Below are 6231 nucleotides of genomic sequence, written 5' to 3' on the forward strand. Positions count from 1 at the left end.
GGTGTGTCCGAGGGCAGGTGTGTCCCGGGGCAGGTGTGTCCCGGGGCAGGTGTGTCCCGGGGCAGGTGTGTCATGGGGCAGGTGTTTCCCGGGGCAGGTGGGTCTCAGGGCAGGTGTGTCCCAGGGCAGGTGTGTCCCGGGGCAGGTGTGTCTGGGGCAGGTGTGTCCCCAGCCAGGCCGCCCAGCGACCAGTTGTAGGCATGCGCTGTTCTTCAGCGGAGCACAGAGCACAGCACAGACGTCTCAGCTCAGAGGAGGGACCGCAGGGGACAGCCCCGCCCGGGGCCCAGGGCGGGTGGGCGCCCGGCCTATCAATGGGGAACTCGCAGCCGATGGAAGTGCCATTTGTAGAGAGAGGACTCCGCTGCCCTCGCTAAAGCAGTCTGTTTTCAAATCCGCGCAAAACAAAGCTCCCGGCTCAGCCTGGAGACGCTCGCTCAACCCCCTTCTCTGCGGGACCCCGGAAACACTGGCATCGACTCTGATTTCCTGCAAACACCTGGGCTCCAGTCCTGGTTGCCCCCACAGGCGGCGTGCTGCCCGGCCTGGGCCCGTCCCTCCCAGTGAGGAGGCTCATGCCGCCCGGATGCCTGCCTCGCCCGCCTGCACCAGGGCCCGGGCCTGCCGCCGTGATGCCCCAGCAGGAGGTGTTGCTCTTGATATAAGTGACTGTGCTCCGCACTTTCTGTGAAGCGGAAGGTTTAAAAAAACAGGAGCTTTTCGTTCAGAAAGTACTGGTCTCAGAAAATCTACTCATACCGTTTCTTCTTTTCCCATTTTCTTTCAATACAAACGGAAACACGCTCGGGCTGCTGCTGCCTCAGGGAGACCCCAAAACAGGGCTCGGCATGAACGCCCCACCCACGCCGCCCTCATGCCTCACAGCCAGCCCCAGCCCCCCACGCGCCCCACAAGCAGCCCAGAGAGGCCGGCTCTCCCTGGTGCCTGGGCGCCGACTGCTGCTTTTACTTTTTTAGAAATAACTTGTACTTTAAGGGACGCTTTCCATTCAAATGGAGACACCTTTCCTTCCAAACTCCTGGCCCGTTCCCCACGTCCGCCCAATCGTCTGCGGTGCACGCGGCCTCCGCTTGCCCTGTGCGGGGACGGCAGCAGCCACCCAGGGCTGAACTCCGCAAACCTGTGAGACCCCGCCATCGCGCAGGACCAGCGCCAGCCTCCGTGGCTCGTCAATCACGCTCTGTAGCGCGGCGACCTCAGTTTCTTTTGTGTCGACTCACCGTTTACTACGCCCCTCACCTCCGAGACCAGCAGGCGTCCTGAGCACCTGGTGAGCAGGCTTCTCTGGCCTCCCAGCCACTGCCGTTCCCACGAGACACGCGGGGCCGGGAGCCACCAGGCTGCCCCGGGCACCCCCGCTCGCACCCCTCCGCCCACGGCTGGTCAGACCTCCCCTCACTAGGAAACCCGCATGGAAAAGGCGCCACGATCCTCCCCAGAGAGGAGGCCCCACTGGCAATGAATTGGAGACACAGAGGTGGGGTCACACCAGGGTGACCGGTGACCAGTGACCCCGATCTCACCAACGTGGGTCAGAGATTTGGGTCTCAAGGACCCGACACACCAACATCACAGAGCAGCAACCACAGTAAGAGCGAGGAGCTACCGCGGCCTCAGCTGGTGACGAGGAGAGAGCAAGTCTCCCTAAGAAAAGCCATCCCACCCTGGCCGGCGTGGCTCAGTGGATAGAGCGTCAGCCTCCAGACCCAAGGGTCCTGGGTTCGATTCCGGTCAAGGGCACGGACCTCAGTTTCAGGCTCTCCCCCGCTCTCCCCCAGCCCAGGCACGTGAGGAGGCAACCAATCGGTGTGTTTCTCTCACATCGATGCTTTTCTCTGTCTTTCCCTCTCTCCCACTCGCCCTAAAAACCAATGGAAACATATCCTCAGGTGAGGATTAACAAAAATAAAATTAAAAAAAACGATCTCATGAGCTTAGGGCCCCCCTCAAGTTTCCGTGGACCCACCAGGCACCACGGAGAACAGTGCCGTCTGATGACAGTGATCAGAGGTAGGGGTGACCATCCTCGAGAGGGGCTGGGCCGCTGTGCAGGGACCTGCCCGAGACCACGCACTCAGCCCATCATTAGAGTGGACGCCCCTGGCGACCCACCAGGACGCCTGGGGTTAGGAACAAGCCCGGTTTCACCGATTTCCACGCACAAACTGTTAACAGGGCGGACAGACAGCGAGACGGACCACCCACGGCCTCGGGAGGGGCACAGCACAGTGGGAGCCGCGGGAGCCCCCAGAGAGCCGGCGTGCAGGAGGGAGGTGCCGCTCAGGATGAGCGTCAGGGCGTCCATGGAAGAGGACGCGGCGGCCCTCCTGCTCCTGCCGCTGGTAAACCACCTTCACCAGGACGGGGCTCGGCGTGGACGGGGCTCACCGCCCGGCCGGGGGGGCCCTGGCATCTGAGAGGCCCCTGTGCATTCGGCCCACCAGCCAGCAGCGGCCGACACGCGTGCTCCCCGCGGGTCCGTGCAGGAAGCGGGAACGTGCCGGCGCCTCCGGCGCCTCTGTGACGGCGTTTTCAATCGGCACCTGTTGCCTTTCCTCCTCTGTAACTCGCCCTTTGTTCTTATTTTACTGTGAATGAGCCATTTCCACCATTTCCCCCCAGGCTTTCTCCACCTTCTCCTCATTTTCTTAAAAATCAGGAAATAATCAGCTGAACTAAATACTCTAATAAAAGCCTCACGAAGCCTCTGCCCGGTGCAGGGCGGTTACCGAGTCCAGTTCTTGCCTTTCTGTGCCTCCTGCACCCGCTCAGCCTCCCATCGACTTTGCCTTTAAGAAGCAGGACGTCCTACAGGAAGGATTGTCTCAGCCGGCTCCTTGGAGCTGCAGCGCTTTTCCCACCCAAGAGGAGCCCCTGCTGCACCCCCGCCAGCTGGGACCCCCCAGGGAGCCCCGGTTCCACACCCGCCAACTGGGATCCCCCCCCCAGGTGCCCAGTACCACACCCGCCAACTGGGATCCCGCCAGGGTGCCCCAGTACCACACCCACCAGCTGGGACGGCCCCCCCAGGGTGCCCCGGTTCCACACCCGCCAGCTGGGACCCCCCCGCCCCCCGCCAGGTGCCTGGTTCCGTCACGCGGTCTTTAGCCAGAGCGTCTGTGTGGGTTTGCGTTTTATCCGCAGCACCCTTTCCTCGGTAACGCTGGATGGAATGGTCTATATTCACCATTTTTCCCATAAAAGGCAATTTTCTTCTGAAGGACTAGTCATTCTACAAACCTAATGGCATATTTAATCATCCACGCAGGCCTAGGACGTGAAACAATGTCGCTCTTTCTCTCCAAGCTTTGCTCTCGAGAATCGGCCCCTCCCCACAGGGCCCAGCGCAGACTGAGACACAAGCAACAGCAAACACGCATTTCACATCCGCTCTCACACACGGCGCACCTGTCCTCTCCTGCACACCTGCCCTCACCTGCACACCTCCCCTCACCTGCACACCTGCCCTCACCTGCACACGTGTCCTCACCTGCACACCTGTCCTCACCTGCACACCTCCCCTCACCTGCACACCTGCCCTCACCTGCACACGTGTCCTCACCTGCACACCTGTCCTCACCTGCACACCTCCCCTCACCTGCACACCTGCCCTCACCTGCACACGTGTCCTCACCTGCACACCTGTCCTCACCTGCACACCTCCCCTCACCTGCACACCTGCCCTCACCTGCACACGTGTCCTCACCTGCACACCTGTCCTCACCTGCACACCTCCCCTCACCTGCACACCTGCCCTCACCTGCACACGTGTCCTCACCTGCACACCTGTCCTCACCTGCACACCTCCCCTCACCTGCACACCTGCCCTCACCTGCACACGTGTCCTCACCTGCACACCTGTCCTCACCTGCACACCTCCCCTCACCTGCACACCTGCCCTCACCTGCACACGTGTCCTCACCTGCACACCTGTCCTCACCTGCACACCTCCCCTCACCTGCACACCTGCCCTCACCTGCACACGTGTCCTCACCTGCACACCTGTCCTCACCTGCACACCTCCCCTCACCTGCACACCTGCCCTCACCTGCACACGTGTCCTCACCTGCACACCTGTCCTCACCTGCACACCTCCCCTCACCTGCACACCTGCCCTCACCTGCACACGTGTCCTCACCTGCACACCTGTCCTCACCTGCACACCTCCCCTCACCTGCACACCTGCCCTCACCTGCACACGTGTCCTCACCTGCACACCTGTCCTCACCTGCACACCTCCCCTCACCTGCACACCTGCCCTCACCTGCACACGTGTCCTCACCTGCACACCTGTCCTCACCTGCACACCTCCCCTCACCTGCACACCTGCCCTCACCTGCACACGTGTCCTCACCTGCACACCTGTCCTCACCTGCACACCTGACCTCACCTGCACACCTGCCCTCACCTGCATACCTACCCTCACCTGCACACCTGGCCTCACCTTCACACCTCACCTCACCTGCACACCTGTCCTCACCTGCACACCTCCCCTCACCTGCACACCTGCCCTCACCTGCACACCTCCCCTCACCTGCACACCTGCCCTCACCTGCACACCTCCCCTCACCTGCACACCTGCCCTCACCTGCACACCTCCCCTCACCTGCACACCTGCCCTCACCTGCACACCTCCCCTCACCTGCACACCTGCCCTCACCTGCACACCTCCCCTCACCTGCACACCTGCCCTCACCTGCACACCTCACCTCACCTGCACACCTGCCCTAACTTGCACACTCACCTCACCTGAACGCCTATCCTCACCTGCACACCTGTGGTCCTGAACAGTACCAGGGAGGCCGGTACCAGTAAGCCCTCCGGGTGTGGCTGGAAGCCCTGGGCACAGCGTGGCACCCACTCTCTGCATCCACAGGACTAGGGGGCTGCCTGCCTGAACCTAGACTCCCCTCCCGGCTCAGCCACCATTCCGCAGCCTCGCGTCTATGAAATGTATTTGATCTGACGGGAAATCACCGAAGTCGACATGTTTCATGGGTGAGACATCGGCTCCTCCTTCTGCCTGTGACAGAGCCTTGAAGGCCGAGTCCAGTGGAGGAAGGGCAACAGGGGCATCTGCAGGGCCGGGCGGCCCACGGCACAGGCACGGGGTCAGCTGGCACCGCCTGCAGGCGAACAGCCTCAGCTACCCGTGGGGAGGGGGGTCGCGCCACGCCCCCCGGGAGTGCTAAAAGAGGATGTGAAGCCCTGGGGTGCTCTGAGGGCGTCTGCTTCAGCCAGACCCGCATTCCACCCCGTCCCAGCCGGAAACGAGAGCAGTGCCTTCGGAAGGAAGGACCGGCCGCGGCTGGAAGGAGCTGCCCACACCGCGCGCCCGCGGTTCTGGGAACAGCCCGCTCTGCACCAAGAGCAGCCTCGGCCGGAGCTGTTTGAAGGCCACTTGCTTTTCCCTAATAAGGATCCTGTCTCCAAAGGTCACTGGTTAGTGTCTGAGGCCTGGGAGGCGGGAGGCGGCATCGGGGTGACAGCGCCCCTGTCTCCTCCTAGAGGCAGCGGCAGGGTGGGGTTCCAGGGCAGGGGGGGTGGGGTTCCGCCCCCTCTTCCCCCGCCCCCCAGTCTCCAGGGCAGGGGAGGGGCGGGGTTCCCACAGCTGGGACAAGACCTCTTCCCAGCGCTCTCCCTAGACGTTCTCTCTCCAAAGGCACATCTGACACCCAGACAAGCGACACTGGCAGGACTCCCTCCTACGACCAGCTGTTCCCACAAGATAAACCCCCACCCGGCCTTTAGTCAGGATCGGCGTCTCGTCAGTGCTGGGTTCCGTGGGGACAGCTCCCACCGCCTGCCCCGGACACCGGCACCGCGGCCACACCGATGCCGGCGACGTGCAGGGGACACTCGTGAGCAGGCAGGTCGATGCAGAAACAGTGCCGTCTTGTTTGATCAGAAACGTTAGGACTCTCGGCCCCGTAGGGACAGACCACAGGCCCTGAGACGTGAGTGAGACCAGCGAGCGCTCGCCGCGGGCTCCCCGGGCGCCGAACACAGGCCGGAGCCGCTGTTTCCTGTAGAGAAAACTGTCCTCCACCAAATCCGACACCTGGCGGAGGAGGGATTTCCCCGGCGATGGCGGCAGAGAGCCCCCCGCCTGCTGGTCGCGGACACGGGGAGCCCCCGACTGCGGGGGAGACGCCCGCCAGGTGCACAGAGGCGCTCAGCGAGGCGTCTGTGCAGGGGTGTTTGCACCTT

General features: G+C 63.0%; 1 protein-coding gene across 1 annotated transcript in view; it reads right to left on the bottom strand.

Moving 5' to 3' along the window:
* The window catches only part of SMOC2 (SPARC related modular calcium binding 2), a 51652-nt gene that overhangs the window by 10518 nt on the left and 34903 nt on the right, over window positions 1-6231 (bottom strand). The gene's annotated exons all lie outside the window — the stretch shown is intronic.

This window comes from Myotis davidii, unplaced genomic scaffold, assembly GCF_000327345.1.
Source record: "Myotis davidii unplaced genomic scaffold, ASM32734v1 scaffold592, whole genome shotgun sequence".
Lineage (NCBI taxonomy): Eukaryota > Metazoa > Chordata > Mammalia > Chiroptera > Vespertilionidae > Myotis > Myotis davidii.